Source organism: Lithobates pipiens, unplaced genomic scaffold, assembly GCF_037356315.1.
Source record: "Lithobates pipiens isolate NorthernLeopardFrog02 unplaced genomic scaffold, aLitPip1_a1.2 Scaffold_10, whole genome shotgun sequence".
Classification (NCBI taxonomy): domain Eukaryota; kingdom Metazoa; phylum Chordata; class Amphibia; order Anura; family Ranidae; genus Lithobates; species Lithobates pipiens.
Window position 1 is genome coordinate 104431151 of NW_027507686.1, and position 20529 is coordinate 104451679.

Here is a 20529-nt window from a genome sequence, read left to right on the forward strand (position 1 = left end):
AAGACATAACACACCAACAATCACGTTAATACACATCCTCACCACTTAGTCCAATTTAAACAACTTTGGGTGGGAAGCCAGGCTGTCCTGGAAGACTCCTAGAAAAAGAGTTACCGGTAAGTCTAACTCCGGTTTTCTCATATCGTCTTCCAGGACAGCCTTTGAGATGATAAGCAAGGAGCTCACCTTGTCAGGGCGGGACCACTGCCTGGAGGACCTTACGTCCAAAAGTCTGCTCTTTATCAGACCATAAATCCAGACGGTAATGTCTTGCGAACGTTGAGTAGCTGGACCACGTTGCTGCTTTGCAGATCTCCTCCGGAGAGGCTCCAGCCCTCTCTGCCCATGATGCGGAAACCGCCCTTGTAGAGTGTGCCTTAACTAAGGGTGCCTGCTTCCCCTCTAACTCATAGGCTTTAACTATCGCCATTCGTATCCACCTGGCGATAGACGCTTTGGACGCCTTGCAGCCCTTGCGGGCGCCCGAAAAATTAACAAAAAGTGAGTCTGACTTCCTGAAGACCTTAGTGGCTTCTAAAAAAATTAATAGACTTCTCCTGACGTCTAACAAACTTAAAGATCTCGCCTCATCCTTGTCTGAGGTTGAGAAAAAAGTTGGCAAAATAATATCCTGTGTCCTATGAAAAGTGGACACCACTTTAGGAAGAAAACTAGGATCAGTCTTAAGTACTACCCTGTCCTCTAAGATTAACAGAAATGGCTCTCTGACCGAGAGCGCTTGTAGATCACTGACCCTTCTAGCTGACGTGATCGCTATCAAAAATACAGTCTTTAGTACAATCCACTTAAGTGAAGCTCCCTCTAATGGTTCAAATGGATCTTGGGTCAGAGCCCTAAGAACCAAGGCCAAATCCCAAGTAGGACAGGACTTCATTCTCACAGGCCTGGATCTAGATAGAGCCTTGAAGAAATTCCTGACAAATGGATTCTGCTGAAGGGAGGACTGAAGGAAAACACTTAAGGCCGCCACCTGTACCTTTAGAGTGCTGATAGATAGGCCCAGTTCTACCCCTGCTTGTAGAAAATCTAGGACTGCCGGGACCCCGGGACTTGCAATCCCCTGTTCTCGCAACCAGGAATTAAACCTCTTTCCTACCTTGGCGTAAATTGCCCTAGTAACAGGTTTACGGCATTCTAACAAGGTCTTAATCACTCTCTCTGAGAAACCCTGTGACCTTAAGATTTGTTCCTCAGATACCAGGCCGCAAGCTTGAGCCTCTCTATCTGAGGGCACAGGATCGGCCCCTGGGAAAGTAAGTCCTCCCTGACTGGTAGAAACAGCGGAGGATGTACGGCCAATCTCTTTATGCTGGCAAACCAGGGTCTCCTTGGCCAAAAAGGAGCTACTAAAATGAGGTCCGTAGTTTCCGAACGGAACTTCTGCAGAACCTCCGCCACCATCCTTACGGGAGGAAAGGCGTAACACAGGCCAAACAGCCATGGATTGGCAAGGGCGTCTATCCCCCTGGCCCGATCCTGTGGGTGAACCGAAAAAAATTGTGTCACCTTCCTGTTGCCTTCTGTTGCAAATAGGTCTATTTCTGGCCTTCCCCAGCATGACACGATCTCCTCGAACACTTCCTTGTTGAGGGCCCACTCGTCCTGACCCATCTTCTGGCGACTGAGAAAGTCGGCCAGGAAATTCTGGGTTCCCTTTAGGTGAATGGCTGATATTGAGGACAAATTCTTCTCTGGCCAGCAGAAGATTTTGTCCGCAATTACCTGTAGTGCAGGGCTTCTGGTTCCCCCTTGCTTGTTCAGGTAGGCTACTGCTGTCACATTGTCTGAGCGAACTTGCAGATCCCTGCCATGTAACCGGGACTGGAAGGTTTCTATAGCTTTCCAGACTGCCAGAAGTTCCTTCTGGTTTGAGGAACGACCTGTCTCTAGGTTCGACCAGGAACCCTGGGCTAAGGTTCCCTCTAGGTGGGCACCCCAACCCAGCGCACTGGCATCGGTCGTGACCACCACCGTAGCTTGTGGGGACCAGGGAAGGCCCGTCTAGGTTGACCTGGGCCCGCCACCACCAAAGAGACCTCCTGACTGCCGAGGATAGGGGCATAACCTGATCCAGGCTCTCCTGCCTGCCATCCCAATAACGGAGCATGAGTCTTTGTAAAGGACGCTGATGATGTCTTGCCCAGGCCACCGCTGGAAAGCATGATGTCATCAACCCTAGGACTCTCATCACCTCCCTGATCTGGGCTTCCCGACCAGATTGAAGCTGGGCTACCGCCTGCTCTAGCTTGCCGATCTTCTCCTCCGGAAGAAATACCCTCATTTCCACTGAAGAAATCCTGTATCCTAAATACAGGACCTCCTGTGAGGGGGTCAGCTGGGATTTTTCCTGGTTTATCAGCCACCCCAGTGAGTGCAGAAACCCCAAAGCCTCCTGTATGTCCCTCTGCAGCTGTTGGGCCGACTGGGCTATGAACAGTAGATCGTCCAGATATGGGATCACTGTTATAGCCTTGAGCCTTAATGGGGCCAGTGCCTCTGCCAGAACTTTTGTAAAAACTCTTGGTGAGGCTGAAAGCCCGAAGGGGAGAGCGCGAAACTGGAGGTGTAACACACCCGTGTTCAACCTCACCGCCAACCTGAGAAATCTCTGAGATTCTGGATGAATCGGGATATGCAAATATGCATCCCTGAGATCCACTGTGGCCATGTGACAGCCCTGAAACAGGAATTTGGTTACCGAGAAGATTGACTCCATCCGGAACCGCTTGTATTTTATAAATCTGTTCAGGGGACGGAGATTCAGTATTAACCTGAACTTCCCCGAAGGTTTCTTTACCACGAATACGTGGGAGTAAACCCCCAAGCCTCGCTCCTCCTGAGGTACCTGCACCATTACTTCTTGGTCCACCAGATCCCCCAGAAGAAGAACCAAAGCCTCTGCTTTCTCTTGGTCCCTTGGTAACCTTGTTACTTGAAAGTTTGGGAGGGGAACTGAACCAAACTCCAACCTGTAGCCGTTCCTTACAAGATCTCGAATGAACGGACTTTCGGTTGAAGCTTCCCACTGTGGGAGGAACTTCCCCAGTCTTCCTCCCACCGGGACGCAGGAGTCACTGGGTTTTAGGGGAGGGTTGAGGAGGATTGAATAAGATACCTCCTCTGCCTCTTCCCTTGTGACCCGCTGCAGGTTTTGCTGCCTGGGGCTTCGAAAAAGGCGTTTCCCTTCAGGTCTCTTTTTCCTTTCTGGGAAAGCTTTCTTCCTATCCTGCGTGCGCTCTAACGCCTCTTGCAGGCCGGGCCCAAACAAATGGTCCCCTGAAAAGGGTAATCCACACAACTTTAGTTTTGAAGTTGTGTCTCCTGACCAGGTTTTAAGCCAAACGGCCCTTCTGGCAGCGTTCACTAGTGCTGCTGATCTAGCAGCCAGTTTGACTGATTCTGCAGAGGCATCCGCTAAAAAGCCCACAGCCTTAAACAGTAGCGGAAAGGACTTCAACAGCTGTTGCCTAGAAGTACCTGCAGAAATATGTGATTGTAACTGTGTAAGCCAACACTCCAAGTTTCTGGCCACACAGGTAGCTGCTAGGGCCGGTTTAAGCCCAATGGAAGAGGCATCCCAGGCTCTCTTGAGCAGCAGATCTCCCCTCTTATCCATAGGGTCCCTGAGTGAACCCATATCATCAAAGGCCAAATCTGTCTTCTTAGAGACCTTAGCCAAGGGAGCGTCTAATTTGGGAACCTTGTTCCAGGGATGCACCGCATCCGATTCAAAAGGGAACCTCCTTCTAAGGCTACCTGAAAAAAATGGCCTTTTTTCCGGTTGTTCCCACTCCAGCAGAATCGCCTCCACTAGCGACTTATGGACGGGGAATACCCTGTCTTTCATTACACTCGACCCTTGATACATCATGTCGTGTTTTGAAAGCTGGACCTGTTCTTCTCTGATCTCCAAGGTGTCATATATAGCCTTGAGGAGGTCACCCACATCATCCAAAGACAGCTTGTATCTGGCTGATCTAATGGCCTCTTCCTCCCCCTCAGATTCTGAAGTAGACTCTGTCCTAGAGGAGGCTAATGACCTGGGTAACCTCTCCCTATCCACCTCCTCCTCCTGACTTGGTTCGGATAAGGAAGGCATACTCACGGCTCTGGGTAAAGAGACAGAGGGACCCTGCATCCTATCCATCATGTTTTTAAAAGATTGGAAGGTGGATGCAATCTCATCCTTTACGGATGTTAAAACATTGTGACAAGCTGCCACCGAGTCCTCTTTTACCAGGCTACTGACACAATCTGGGCAAAGCGGCTTCTCCCAACCGGTGCCTAACTTAGCCCCACACACGGCACATTTCCTTCTGGGTAAAGGTATCTGGGCTCTGTCCTGTTTAACCTAAAAACAAAGAAAAACAGGGTCCCATTAAAATACCACCCCTGACCACACCACTGTGCTTCTAGGGTCTGTTTAGGAAGTGCCCCCCTTCACCAGCAGGTTCTCCACCCCGGGAAGGTACTACGGGTCAGAGTGACCCCCCACCCCCCAGTGTAAGTCCTGGTCTGCCCTCACCAAGCTTACCTGAGAGGTACTGGAGCCTGTTGAACCGGAGTCCACCTGCACAACCGCACTCTCCATGGTTCCTGTGTATCACTCAGTCTCTCTGAGCCTTCACACTGCTCCAGGCAACCCTGTAGTCACACCGCCGCGCCCAAAGGACTGGAACAGGTCCTGCGGCGCCCCCTGATGACGCGAATCCGGCGGAAGTGCGTCTCTCCCACTTCCGTACGCCAGAGCGCAAAAACTCCGCCCCGACGCCGTGCGTTCCTTACGAACGCACCGCTCACAGTACCCGAACGCCGGTCGGTAGAACGAACGTCTCCCGCCGCCTCCGACCGACAGGTACGAGCGGTTAGCGCTCCGAGGGGGAGATTGCCGCGTATCGGGGTCCCGTTCTCTCCGAACGTTTAAATGGCAGCGGGGACTGAAAGCTACCCTCTCCTCCCTTCATTCGGACCGAGGGGTGCTAAGGGCCAGGTCCATCAAGGCGCTCTCCCCAGGCAAAACCCCTGAGAAGGAGCTCCCCTTACCAGTTCCAGACGTGCTCCTTCCCGTCCGGCAGGAAACACAAAAACTGAGGAGGGCCTGGAGGACCACACCTTTTATTTAATTGGCTTGACGTGTTTCCTGTCCCGGAGGGAGGAGCCCTATATCTCAAAGGCTGTCCTGGAAGACGATATGAGAAAATGTAATTTGACAACTGTTCAAGAGCCCAATATATTTAATAACCCAAGAAAGAAAAATGGTCTCACATTTATGAATTCACCCACAAAGGTTCAATAAATGTCTCAGGCAGGAAAACAGATATAAACTCTGCTCCAAATGGTATCGCACACCTGACAAAATTCATAAACTTTTCCCAAGTGTTCCCCCCTCCTGCTGGCGCTGCAACTCAGCTGAGGGCACCTTCCTACATATTTGGTGGGAATGCCCGCTAATCAACTGTTCTGGCAGGAGGTACATACCATGATTGCCAAAATAACTTAATATACCCCAGATTTCTCCCCGATGCAACATTACATCACACGTCACTCCCGAGGCGAGCATATAGGAAGTCTTATTCTCCACATGATAAATGCGGCCACACTATGCCTCCCCAGACATTGGAGGTCTGTACACCCATCCACCATCACTGAATGGCTCCAAATAGATAAGATTGAGGAATGGAAAGGCTTATTCACCAAGCTCACAGCGGACACACGAATTTCAGCAACACATGGGTGTGCTGGACGCAGTTTAGAAACCCCACAGTCAAATGCAATCCTTCTGGACCCACCAAGAGTTAAAGATACTTTAACACCTGGTCTAGTCAGTCCACCTCCCCCCACCCCCTACTTTCCGCCTCCTCGTTTTTTACTTACATAACCCACAAATGTTACCTAGTCACCCCATACGCTGAATCTGTCAGCGAATAGTATTTGACTACTTAACTAATGCAATGTTTATCTTATCACCACGCTCTCCCTATTAGTACACCACGCGATTGATATTCATAGGCAGGGTCGCACATATATGTTGCATTGATCAGACCCTACCATAATCCCAAGATCAGTTCATAATTTATACAATGGTCCCCTCCTGTTCACAGCGAGTTCCCTTTAGGGGTGGACGTATGGAGGATGGACATGTAAAGGGACCCCGCTAACACCTTGTTAACCCCTCTACCCTATGCATAGAAGTATGTACCCCGGTGCGGAAAGCACGTGCCTTATGTTGACTTAAGCGACTAAATAAATTAACAGGTACTACTATTTTGTTAAATTACTTGTTTGCTGATCAACCACAACCATAGAAACTGCTTCTATGTTAACGTTTTGCTGGAATGTAACATTTTATATATGGTACTCTATATGTCTCAATGTGACTGTTATATGTTCTATAAAACAAAAAAAATTTGGGAAAAAAATAAAAGAAAAATGGTCTGCTAACTTAATAATGATCTTTGTTTTTTAAAATACTGTATACTTGAATTGCCAGGTTCTCTACCAAGTAAATTTCCTTTTTTGTATTCCACGTTGAGTATACTCACCCCTCCATTTGTCCTGGTGACAGCGGTCACGGAGACAAAGTTAGATGAAATCCTAATTTTTAGTGTTAGTGGAGAAAAATCTTTTAATGAGCAAAAATGTTCTGGCAATAACTGTCCAAGATGGAAATTCCACACACTACTGTGTCTTCAATAAGTGAAAAGCGATTTTCCTAGCAGGATGTAGGCAGCAAAAATTACATGGATTTAATTCATTCCCCACCATCCAAAAACAGAACAAAATAGGATTTTCTATTCGCTAATAGGAAAAAAACTGGTACAACATATGCCAAAATGTAAATCTGGCTAAGTGAACCACTTCAATACCAGGCACTTCTACACCTTCCTGTCCAAGCCTGCCGCAAATTGAATGACAATTGCGCGGTCATGCTACTCTGTACCCACATTTTTTTTATTATTTTGTTCCCACAAATAGAGCTTTCTTTTGGCGGTATTTGATCACCTCTGCAATTTTTCTTTTTTGCACAACAAATAGACAGAAAACGTTGAAAAAAATTAGTTACTGTGTTTTTTTGTAAATACGTTTTCTTCAATGACGGGCACTGACATGGCGGCACTGATGGCGAGTACTGATGACACTGATGGGTGGCATTGCTGGGCATCACTTTATTTTTGGGCACTGATTGGGCAACAATTTTCACATGTGGATGGGCATGGGGGGGGGAGGGGCGGGGACATACCTGGCCATCCACATGCTGGGGGCTTCCCTGGTGGCTTTCCAGGTGGTCCAGTGTGGGCATCTCAGGGGGGAGGGGGCTGCACTGATAATCAGTGCAGGACATCCCCCCCTCCCCCCCCCCCCCACTCCGTCAGGAGAGCGGCCGATAGTCTCTCCTCTACTTGTGTCTGTCAAGTGGTTCACTGGCTCTTCCTGTTTACATCGCGATTGGTCACGGCTGATCATGTGGTAAAAGAGCCTCCGCGGACACACCGCAGACTGATAAACCGCACCACCGATCACCGTGATGCACGCCCCCACAGGCACGCGGCAGCAGTTATCCTGCAGGGCAGATCACGGCCAGTCAGGATAACCGAATGACGGACGTGCGGGAAGTGATTAAACCTACTTCAAACCCCATTCTAAGCCCTATGCCCTATACCCTGCTAAAGGAAAGATATGTAAACTTACCTAATCTAGGGTGCTTTGGTCTGGTTACATGATCAACTCCCAATGTCGGATTCAGAAGAAAGCAGGGACAGCGGATGCCCCATAGTAATTCTATGGGTGATGTCACTACCCTTGTTCTGCAGCCATTGTCGCTGCTCTCTCCACTCCCCTGAAGCCAGCCACTGGGGATATTAAAGTAAACATATAGCCCTTAGATTGGATAAGTATACACATCTTTCCTTTACATGGTAGTTAGTATAGGGCTTAGAATGGGTATGGGTATGGGGGTGGGAGTAGTTTTAAAGTGGCTGTAAAAGCATAACCTTTTTACATTTATGAATTCCCTGTATTAAGGTAAACAATGTTCCAGAGGAAGCACTCCCTTATACTTGCCTGAGTCCTGTCTTGATCCAGAGCTGTGCCCTCCTGCATTGATCCTGGTCATTCTTGCTCCTCACAGGATAGAGCAGCAGCATGAGCCATTCCCTTTTTCCCTTTTGCAGCTATCAAAGCCTCTGAGCAGATAGCAGGGCTCAGCCGGGCTGTGCATGTCCATAGACGCATACAGCCCAGCTTGGGAGAGAGCCAGCAGGTGAGCCCGCATAGGAAGTGGCTTGTTATTGTGGCACACTGAGAAGAGAAGAAGCCATCACAAACACTTTAACCACATCGACAAATGTCCCACCCAGCCCCCATTCGACTATGGCTGGGTGGACATGCTGCGGCATGATCTGTCACCAGCTGTGTCCATCAGACAGAGCCAATGACTGATCAGTGTACTGGCTCCATGTGACCGTTGTAACCAATCACAGTAGGTCACATGACAGTTATAAACCATAAGTGGCTTCCTTTCATGCAATGAATTGTATACAATTGTGTTGCTAGCTGCGATTGGTCACACTGATCACATGGTACAGACAGGGCCAATCACAGCCCATTTGTACCATGTGATTAGATGTGACCAATCACCGCCTTTTTCAACAAAGATAATCAGTTTCATTCAGTAAAAATGAACCAAAGAAAAAAAAAAAAGAAAAAACCTGATCACTTATGAGTAGTACAGTGTTACTGTTGCTCAATGGTAACATTGCATTGCTCTGGGCAGTGTGGATTTTTATTTATTTACACACACTGATCACTGCCACACCCCTTATATGATAAAGCTGTATTGCACCGGTAACAGTATAAAAGTAAAAAATATCTGCGCTAGGTGAATTAAAATATATGCTAATAAAGTAATGAAAACAAATTAAAGCGGTTGTATAGTCTTAATTTGATGTTTTACCTACAGGCAAGCCTATAAGGCTTACCTGTAGGTTATAAAAAAAAAAAAAAAAAAAAAAAAAAAAAAATCTCCCCTGGCAATGAGCCGCTGATGGGGGATTCTTGGCTGGAAGCCCGGCAGACGCCAGACCCTGCCAGCAAGAAATATCCCACTCACAGCGCCAGAGCCACGATACCCGGAAGACACGCCGAGAGAACATGTCAGCTCCCTCGGCATGTATCAGGCGAGTTGCCAGGGGCTCGTTTTAAGGCATTTCATAATGAGCTAGTAAGCATTGCATACTAGCTCATTATGCCTTTTGCCTTACAGGTGTGAAAAAAAAAAAAAAAGCATTAGCAAATACTAATACGTAATAAAGTGCAAATGTGCAATACAGTAATTAGAAATGAGCAAATATGCAATTCGTATGCGTTTAAGGCTGGGTTCACACTGAAGCGATGCAGGAACGCCGCGAATCCGGGGCGGGTTCCCACATCGCATGCCTCCCGCCGGCAGTTCACACTGCCCTATGCGGACTGCTGTGAGTGTCAGTGAAACCTTAATGACACCTCCAGATCAGTTTGCATATCGCAGTGCGATCTGCAAACTCGGACAGGAATCGTATCGCATGGTGTGAACACCTATGCGATCAGATTCTGCTGCGGACCAAAAAAAGGGTCCCGTGCGAGTTTGTGGCGGGTGCGATGCGAATTCAGCCATACTATCTGTATGGCTGAACTCACATCGCACAGAGATCGGATGTAATTTGCACTGCAATGCGGTGCGAATCACATCCGGTTCTCCTAGCCGCGCCAGTGTGAACCCAGCCTAAATGCAAAAAAGACAGACGTTATAGTGCTAAAGAAATTCATTCCATATGTGATCCCAAAAGTTACAATGTCCACATGTGCAATCCTATGCAATATATAGCCAATAGACAAAAAATATAGGAAAAGTTTAACAAAGTAAATGCTTAAAAAAAAAAAAAGTGCTATAAGAGTGCAAAGTTCTTAATATCCAATATAAGTGACTTCAGGTGCAGCATGGAGCATCGATCAGCTGGTTGACACCCATCACCTCATCAAGATAAAAGGCTTAGCAGAAAACCTGCAACCCCCCCCCCCCCCCTCCCGTCAGGGAGGTCAAACGGTGCTTAAATGAAATCAGGGATCCACTGATTGAATACTGTGATTTCCCCCTCCGATCGTCCGTTGGCAACCGGCCAGCATGAGGAGCAGAAGTTGGCGATGGGCTTTTTCTCTTATATAACACCATCTTCTAATGCTTATGCTGGCTGGCAACAGACGGAAAAAAAAAAGAAAATCTTAATTTTCCCCAAAATAGTGACCAAAAAAGTACAAACTTCAAAAAACTCACAATGCCTCTTATTAAATACCTTGGACTACCCACTTTACAAAAAGGGGTCATGGGGGGGGGGGGGGAATTTAAACTGTTCTGGTGTTTTCAGGCCTCAAGAAATGAGCCGTCAGTTCACCAGGATTGACTGATTTTCAGATACAGTCGATATATAAAAAGTCTACTGGGGAAGCTACCCAACTAGCCTAAAAAGACATCCCGTTACTGGAAACACGCTGGACATTTTCCATAACAACCAAGACCCTAGGACATTTCCTCCCAACCCAGTCCTCTAACACCTCTGAAAGATAATCCGAGTTTTGTACCAGGCACAAACAGCCCGTACTTCCAATCCAGGGAAAACCTAAAGCCTCTCCTGGCTGGAGACTGCGTCAATGAACGTACAGTGAAAGAATGGGAAAAACTCAAAGAGGGAGCAAACATGTCACACTTTCCTCTCTAGGCATACTTGCAAGTACGTAGCTACTTAGGGAGGCAAACAGATAAAAAATTCCACAGACCCCTTACAGCAATGGAGTTAATTTGTCTCATAAGTACTAATATGCAAGAGACAGCTTACAAACTAATGACCGACTGGTATAACACCCAGCCAAGATTCATGGATGGAACCCAGTTTCCAGACACCTGTTGGAGGTGCAAACCAAGAGAAGGGCACATTCTACCACATTTGATGGCAATGCCCACAGAAAACACAATTCTGGGATACAGTTAATCTCCTAAATAACAAACCAAAATCATTCTGAACGCAGCCGCATGCCCGCTTCATATTACAAATACCTCATTAGGGAGATACAAAAACTCCCTAACGAGGCACCTATTAAATGTGGCAAAATCTCTTATCCCGCCATACTGGAAACCTCAAAAGCTTCCCTCCATTGCGGAATGGTTGAAAAGGGTGTCTGACATCTATACAATGGAGGAGACTCTTACACAGACAAATGACAAAGTCGACAAATTTCACAAAATCTGGTGACCTTGGTTGGCCTTCAGGTATTCCGCTGCATATACAGATAACATATCACAAATTACCGCCTAGAATATATACATGGCCAAATCCTGGGAACTTCTGTCCCCTCAGAGCTCCTTATTGTACCAAGACTACAGATGTTCTCAGGTAGACGACCAATACTGACCTATACTTTCTCTAATAACTCTAATTTATTTACTTTCCTGTCTTCTACTCTGTCCATGATGCTTACAGATTACAAATGAAGCTGTAGCAGCTTGTAATTAGAATTTCACAATCATACTCTAGTCCTAAAAAAGGAGAATTCTTACAGTTGTGACCTTTCCAGCCACCTTACCGTTAAGGTGGGTGAGATTAACGGCTGTCGAGATTGACTCCTAGTAACATAAGATTAAAGATTTAGCTTTGTTGTTATATAGACATATACTCTGTACACAATGTGATATTTTGGCCTACATCTTAATACCAAGGTGAAAGCAGTTGCATCTGCAAATGTTTTGTTTGCTTCAAACATGTCTTAATAAACTTGGAATGTTAAAAAAAAAAAAACCCTGTTAAAATCAGGTGTGATAAAAAAAAAAAAAAAAAAAAAAAGACGAAATTCAGAACTTTTTCCACTTTTAATGTGACCTATAAACTGTACAACAAACTGAAATCTTTTAGGTGGCGGGAAGTAAAAAACTAAAATATGGTAGCATAAGTGTGCACACCCTTAAAACTAATACTTTGTTGAAGCACCTTTTGATTTTAGTACAGCACTCTTTTTGGGTATGAGTATAAGCGTGGCACATCATGACTTGGCAATATTTGCCCACTCTTTGCAAAAACACTCAAACTGTCAGATTGCGAGGGCATCGCCTGTGCACAGCCCTCTTCAGATCACGCCACATTTTCAATCGGGTTCAGATCTGGGCTCTGGCTGGGCCATTCCAAAACATTAATCCTCTTCTGGTATAGCCATTCCTTTGTCGATTTTGATGTATGCTTTGGGTCGTTGTCATGCTGAAAGATGAAGTTCCTCTTCATGTTCAGCTTTCTAGCAGAAACCTGAAGGTTTTGTGCCAATATTGACTGGTATTTGGAACTGTTCATAATTCGCTCTACCTTTGCTAAGGCCCCTGTTGCAGCTGAAGAAAAACAACCCCAAAAGCATTATGCTGCCACCATGTTTCACTGTGGCGATGTTGTTATTTTGCTGATATGCAGTTTTGTTTTTGCACCAAACATATCTTTTGGCATTATGGCCAAAAAGTTCAACCTTGGTATCATCAGACCATAACACATTTTCCCATATGCTTTCGGGAGGCTTTTTGCAAAATTTAGCCAGGCTTGGATGTTTAACTTCATAACAAAAGGCTTGTCTTGCCACTCTACCCCATAGCTCAGACAGATAAAGAATATGGGAGATTGCCAGCCGGTACTTGCCAGATATTTCTGCAGCTGCTTTAATGTTGCTATATGCCTCTTGGCTGCCTCCCTGACCAGTTTTCTTCTATTGCCATACATTTTGGAGGGAAAGACAATACTTGGTAATGTCGCTGTTGTGCCATATTTTCTCCACTTGAAGATGACTGTCTTTACTGTGTTCCATGGTATATCTAATGCCTTGGGAATGCTTTTGTACCCTTCTGCTGACTGATACCTTTTAACAATGAGATCCCTCTGATGCTTTGGAAGCTTTCTGTGGACCATTGCTTTTGCTGTAGGTTGCAAGAAAATGGCACAACCTACTAGAACTAGAAAAGGTTTGTTTTTCAATTGAGTTGTACAGTTTATAGGTCACATTAACCACTTGCTGACCGCTCCATAGCCGAATAACGGATATAGTGTGGCCAGATAAATCAGGGAGGCAGTTATACAACGTTCTCCCAAAACCAGACCCGGGAAATCAACAGTCGGGTAAAGGGACAATGACAGCAGCCCTTTACCACGTAATGACGTTATGATCACTTGTAAACAAACCAGAGCTTGTCTGGTTCGGCTCCTCCCCTCCCACCGGGCGGTACAGTGTGAGGAGAGGGGGGGGGGAGAACCGGGTTCAGCTGTGCTGTTGGATAGATCTAAAGTTCCCACAGAGCTTGCCCGTGTCACCTCAGTGCTCATCCATGCCTCACAAAAGTGTAATAGGTAGTTGAATTTGATTTGAAATGTATACCCTTAAAACACCGGACGGTGCGATCTGCATGTTAAGCCTCTATGTGGCCAGGCTGTGAAAAAGTCTCACAGAAGGTATCGCCATACTCAGGAAAAGCAGAATATCTTTTGGGTTGCAATTTTTTTCTATATACATGCTATGTATTAGAAATCTCTTATAAATGGACAACTTTGTTGGGGGGGGGGAGAGAAGAAGAAGACATTCAAAAGACTCAGAATGCCTCCGATTATACGTTGGCGTGTTTACTTTTCAAAAAATTGTCTTTTTGGGATGTTTCCATGTGTAAAAGGGAGTCTAGAAATTGGATGTGCAATTTATGCTCCCAGAACGCCTTATGGTGCTCCCTGCATGTTGGGCCTCTGTATGTGGCCAGGCTGTGTAAGGGTCTCACATGTGGTATTGCCATACTCAGGAGTAGCAGAATGCTTTGGGGTGTAATTTGCTGTGTGAGAAAACACGTTAATATGACAATGAGATATCTATATAAACAAAATTGCAAAAAATTGCCAAACGAGGAGTGGGAAAAACAGCATTAAAAAATTCATCCACCATGGCAAGTAGGAACTAGTGAAACTAAACCCACAAAAAAAACAGCAGCGTGGAGAAACTCCACCACAAAGCTGGGCATCCTCAACAGTAGGGATCCCCCAGACCGCAACCTTGCGGAAGTAATGTAACAGTGCCATAACGAAACAGTACTGTGTTTTTAAATCGAAAAACCAGGGGAAAAAAAAAAACTCAATAGCAACTACACGGCCGCCTGCAAAACTTTGCGGCCAACACCAGCATCAGCGGATGCACCGACATCTACCAGACGACCAGGTCGCCGCCTTACACACCTGAGCGACAGACGCTTGGTGTCGGAAGGCCCAAGACGTTCCGATGGCTCTTGTAGAGTGGGCAGTGACTGGAAAGGGAGGCACCAGCCCCTTCAAGGCGTAGGCTTGGACTACAATCTGCCTGAGCCACCTGGAAATGGTGGCCGACGAGACCGCCATACCCTTCTTAGGACCAGCCACCGAAACAGTGAGTCTGACTTTCGAAAGGAAGCTGTGACAGACAAGTACACCTTCAAAGCCCTAACCACATCAAGAGCGTGAAGGGCCACCTCTTTGGGGTGCTTCGGCTTAGGACACAATGATGGTAATACAATGTTCTCATTGATCTGAAATGCCAAGACCAGAAAGGACGGTTGCGGACGCAACACCACCTTATCCCTGTGGATGACCAGATAAGGAAACTTGCAGGACAACGCCACCAGTTCCAAAACCCTCCTGGCCGATGTGATGGTCACTAGAAAGACCACCTTCTGTTAAAGTCAGCAGAGGAATCTCCCTGATGTTCTCAAACGGTGGCTTCTGAAGAACCAACACCAGGTTCAAATCCCACAGAGGCAACGGAGGACATACCGGAGGGACTACATGGCGCACCCCCCCTGAACAAAAGTACTCACTAGTAAGACACTAGGGGGTCGCTGAAAAAAAAAAAAAAAGACAGCCAAAGCTGAAATTTGCCCCTTGATGGTGCTCAACGCCAACCTCTGGTCTACATCTTGCTGAAGAAACAGCAGGATCCTGGATATAGAGAAGGAGCGCGGATGCCACCCTTTCTCCTCACACATGGAGATATAGGCCTTTCACGTACGATGGTATATCTTCCTGGAAGAAGATTTCCGCGCTCTCAGCATAGTCAGAATCACAGAGTCGACAGACCCCGGTTCCTCAATACCTGGCTTTCAACAGCCAGGCCGTTAAAGCCAGCGATGGTAAAGCAGGGTGAAAGATTGGACCTTAAGATAGGGGGTTCTCTCACAATGGCAGTCGCCAGGGAGCGTCTGCCACAAGGATCACCAGGTCTGCGTACCAGGCCCGCTGAGGTCAATCTGGGGCAATCAGGATTACCGGAATCCCCCTCGGCTTCCACTCTGCGAAGCAGACATGGCAACAGTTTCAGCAGAGGAAAGGCATAGATCAGCTGGTACTGATCCCACGGAGCCATCAGCGTGTCTGCCCACGGATCTCTTGTGCTGGACACGAATCTCGGGACCTTCCGATTGAGCCGGGAGGCTAATAGATCCACATCTGGTGTGCTCCATTTCAGGCACAGTAGCCTGAATACCTCCGGATGCAATCTCCTGGATCCAGCATCTGTCGACTGATAGTCCGCCTGCCAATTTACCACCCCCGGAATGTAAATGGCTGACAGGGCCGGAACGTGTCTCTCTGCACCCTGAGTCGACTGAATCCCCATCACTCCAAACGAGCCGGCCAGACTGGTGTCCGAAGTGACCACCGTCCATTTTAGAGGAAGGAACGATTTTCCGTCCGTAATCACCGGGGACCTCAACCACCAGATCAGGGAGTCACTGACTCGCCTGGATCTGCCGATGAAGGGACAACGGAGATTTGTCCCATTTTGTCAAGACCTCCTTCTGCAGGACTCTGGTGTGGAACTGGGCATAAGGTACTGCCTCGAAAGAGGCTACCATGAGCCCCAGCACTCATGCAAAAGCGGAGTGATGACCACTTGCAGTTCATCAGTTTGACCACAGATCTGAGTCTCTGCAATTTGTCTGAGGGGAGAAAGATCCCCGCTTCCCTGGAATCCAATAGTAAACCCAGGTACTCCAGATGCTGGGTCGGCACAACCACAGACTTCTTTAGGTTCAACAGCCACCCAAATTCTTGCAGAGTCTGCATGGTGATAGCCACATCCTCCTAATACTGAGGCGGAAGAAGCTCTCAGGAGGCGATAGTCTAGGTAACCCACGGTCGCGATTCCGCGTTGTCGCAGCAACGGCAATACTGGAGCCAGTACTTTGGTAAAGACTCTGAGGGCAGATGCCACAAACTGGTAATGGGCTTCCCCGACCGCCAAACGCAGACATTTTTGATGCCGAAGGCATATGGGTATGTGCAGGCAAGCATCCTGGATGTCCAAAGACACCAGGAAGTCCCCTTGATGGAGTGCAGCAAATACCGAGCGAACTGATGCCATTCTGGACCTCTGCACTTTTACAAAGTGATTGAGGCTTTTAAGTTCAAGATTGGATGTACCCCTTCCTTCTGGGAAACCACAGATTTGAGTAGAACCCCTGGAAGTGTTCCGAGTCAGGAACTGGTACAATCACCCCTGATTCAGCAAGTCCCTTACTGCCCCTAGCAGGGCCTCCCGGCGAACCGGGGATGTGGGTATGCTGGAGGGGAAGAATCTGTTTGGCGGCCAAGAGAGAAACTCTATCTTCTAACCTGCGGAAATCAGATCGCAGACCCATTGGTCCGATAACCGGGAGGTCCAACGGGCTGCAAACTCCCGAAGGCAACCCCCCCACCCGAAACATGGATGGGGGCAAACCTTCATGCTGTAGCACTTTTGTTAGCAGGGTTGTGGTTCCAGGGACGCTTCTGACCGTCCGTGGACGTCCTGTCGGGCTAGGGTCGTTTTGCCGAAGCACCGGGCGGACAAAAAAGCCGCTTGTGAGCGAAAAAGGAGGGCCCTTGCCTGCGGCGTGGCTCCTTAGCCTTCCTGGCCTGTGGGAGTAGTATACTCTTACCACCCGTGGAGTTTTTAAAAATGTCATCCAACGAGGCTCCAAAGAGCCGTTCGCCAAGGAAGGGAAGATCCATCAGGGCTTTCTTGGATGCCTGGACAGCAGACCAGCATTTCAGCCAAATCAGGAACCTCAGCACCACGGCTGACACTGAGGCCCTGGATAGCAGAGGGAGAGTATCCAGGGCCGCGACACAAAACGTACTAAGGCCATGCACTAGTTGGTCTGCTAGCTCTACAGACGGAAGGCATGCTGCTCTCCCAATTCACGGTGCAAAAGTTTTGCTCAGTCAGTGTCTGCGACACAAGTGCGGATGCCAGTACAGGTCGCACGGCTGACCTCACAACCGTAAACAAGGAATGAGCCACTGCTTCAGCCTTCCTGTCCATGGGATCCTTGAATGCAGGAGTCCCCTCAACCGGAATCGTGGTTACTTTAACTTCGATACTAGGGGGGTCCACGACCGGAGGAGCCGACCACTTTTGAGAAGGCTTTCCTCAAAGGGGTAATGCACTGCCAAGTTTTTGGGGAGGAAAAGGTCCGTTGTGGGCAACCCCATTCCCTGTAGATTAATTTGTCAAAATAAGTCAAATACGGGAACACCTTAGGTCAGGGGTCCTCAACCTGTGGCCCTCCAGCTGTTGCAGAACTACAAGTCCCATGAGGCATTGCAAGGCTGACAGTTACACAAGCATGACTCCCGAAAGCAGAAGCATGATGGGACTTGTAGTTCTGCAACAGCTGGAGAGCCACAGGTTGAGCACCCCTGCCTTTGGTGAACGTGCTGGCTTGTGGGACCCAAAAGGGACCGGTACATCAGCAGAGGAATCCGCTGGCACCTGAATCTTCAGGGTATCACGCACAGCTGTGATAAGTGCTCCAACAAGCGCCTTGTCGCGCCCGGGCCCGGACTGGGAATCATCCTCACTGTCCGAACGGTCCTGGTCAGCCACGTCTGATAGGTCAGAGCAGGGCCCGAGTCTGCATCAGCTCTCCCCAGAGGATGGAGGGGGGGGGGGGGGGGGCATGGGCCTCTTACGTGCACCTTTCCTGCCATGTGCCGCCCCCATCTTAGCAACATAGGAGTCAAGGAATGCCGTCAGGGTGTCCATGCGCACCGCACTAACCGCAGGTGACCCGGTTGCTATAGCCTGGATTTTGGGGGAAGAAACACCAGTTTCTGAAGCCATGCTGACCCTATCCTGTCTGCCACCTGCAAGGGGACTTAGGACAGTGAAGGTCCTACCCTCCTGCTGCCGCCGCGTGGGGGGGTTCTTAGTGCTAGACTCACCACCCTGGGGCGTTCTGTGAATGCAAACAATAGTGCTTGTAGTCACTAGGAGGTTCCCAGATGCAGAGAGGAGAAAAAAAAAAAACTGTCAGCAGCAGCTCTAACAGCTGTGCAACGATCTGCAGAACAGCTTCAGCGTTCAGCACAGAGCCATCCAGTGTCCCACACAGTGGATACAGGTAGTAACAAGAGAAAGCACATGTCATGCTGTCACAAGAGGCCAGCAGTGAAGAAAGCATTCAGGCTTTCACAAAATGGCTGCCAATGTAATCAATAGGAAAATGACTGCTGAAGCTCCCCAGGGGAATCTATAGCTTTCCTAAATCCAAGATGGCCGCCGGAACGGCACCATGCGGTGAAGAGAGCAAAAATAAAAACGAGCTGCCTGCTGACAGACAGACAACCTCCACAAAAACTGCTTTTTTTGGGACCCCCAGACCTGGACCAGGACTGACCAGCAACCGCACAGAGCCCTCACAGGTATAAAACAGCGAACACACACACACACACACACACACATCCCCCTCAAAGGGGGAAAGGAGGGGTGATAGGGACTTGGGAGAGAAGACGAAGATGAGGTGGCCCCCCGAATCGCCCCCCCCCCAGGGAATGCCCAGCTGCTCCCCCCACCGAAGCAGGGAGAGCCATACTTAACAGTCCAGAAGGGCTGGGAGACATTCCATCAGACCTACACCTGCGCAGTTACAGGCTAGCTGTTGGCCTTGGTATACTGTGATCCAGACATCCGTAGCCGGGTCATATGTATACCCCGGAGCATTGAAGCTCACCAACCACCTCTGGAGCATGAGGTATGTTATGGCATGGCCTGCCAAGCCGTAGCTTCGGCCTGCTCACGCTCGATGGCCGGACTGGGGAAGACTACAAGGATATCATTAACCAGCCTGTCACCCAGCCGGCAGTTGATCGAAGATCTCAGGATCGCTCATCTTGCTCAAAAAGCAGCAAACCTGCAGTAAAAATATGGACCGAGAGGCCGGCGGGGTTTCCTAGGTCATTCTCCTTGCTAGGCAAAATAAAAAAACTGAATCTGCTAGCAGCAGGAGGGGGTTGATAGCACGGGGCCCACCCCCCCATGCTATAGTTTTAGGGCTCTGTACTACTTATTCCTATTTCTTTATAAAGCTGTGTGTATGGATCCATAGACAACACCCATATCCAGATCAGTGAAAGACATGGCCTTCATGAAAAACCTTTAACATTACAGCACAAAAAAAAAAAAAAATTTTAAAAAAATTTAAAAAAAAAAAGGAGGGAGGGAGGTCCCACCTTTTGTAGAAGTCTATTTAAGCCCGACACTCAACAGGTCGCATGCATACAGACAATTAGGAATAGACAGTGTACTTCTGCATCAGAAATCACAAATTCATATACAAATGGACAAGTGGGCAGCAACCACAATAGTACGCATGTAAAATATATCTTTAGAGCAGTTTTAAATACTTTATATCTCAGTACAAATGAAAAGATTTTCAAATGTACAATATAGGTGCAGGTAAAACTTCAAAAGAAGCACTTTTGGATTTTAACACCGCCTGAAAAACAATAAGCCAGTCGAGCCCTAGAAAAAGTTGGAAAGCGTTGCAAAAAACAGAACACTTAATAAAGAGAAGATTACAGTAATAAGGAAATGCTTTTATTTTGAAGAGAGGTCTGGCACAGTGGAGTGTGTAGGACTATGAACCGATGGATATACATAGCTAGGATAGCTCACTTAAACACAGGTAAGATATTAAGGCATAAATCCAAATATTTTGCGGAAGATAAATTCCTTCAGAAGTGCTTAAGAAACTTGTTCAAATATGAAATGTATTGGTCTTTTTAAGAGCCATCTGGGTATTTTTACAAGATATTGACAATCTATACATAATCAAATCATTTGCTAAATTTTGAATCTTGAATTTTTTTTAACCCTGAATGTTTATTTCTGGATTAATATGTTTTGTTTATTAGAAAACCACAAAAAGGCCCATGTAATAGTGCAAAAATCTGACAGAATTGTAATATACAAAATGTTTGGTACAATTGAAAATGGTAATCGTCTTGGTGCAAAAGATGGCTTTAACATGTTGATGCAGAACTGGAACATTTAGGGCTCATACACACTGACGTTTTAAAAGTGACTTTTTTTTACCTTTTTTGCTGCTTAAGAAGGCAACTCCATGTTATTCAATGGGCTCATACACATGGCGTTTTTGAGCTCCAAAAAAATTAATAA

General features: G+C 47.4%; 1 protein-coding gene across 2 annotated transcripts in view; it reads right to left on the bottom strand.

Annotated features, from left to right (window-relative positions):
* Positions 1-20529, bottom strand: part of LOC143933943 (spectrin beta chain, non-erythrocytic 1-like) — a gene marked incomplete in the record, with an annotated part of 1131488 nt that overhangs the window by 355769 nt on the left and 755190 nt on the right.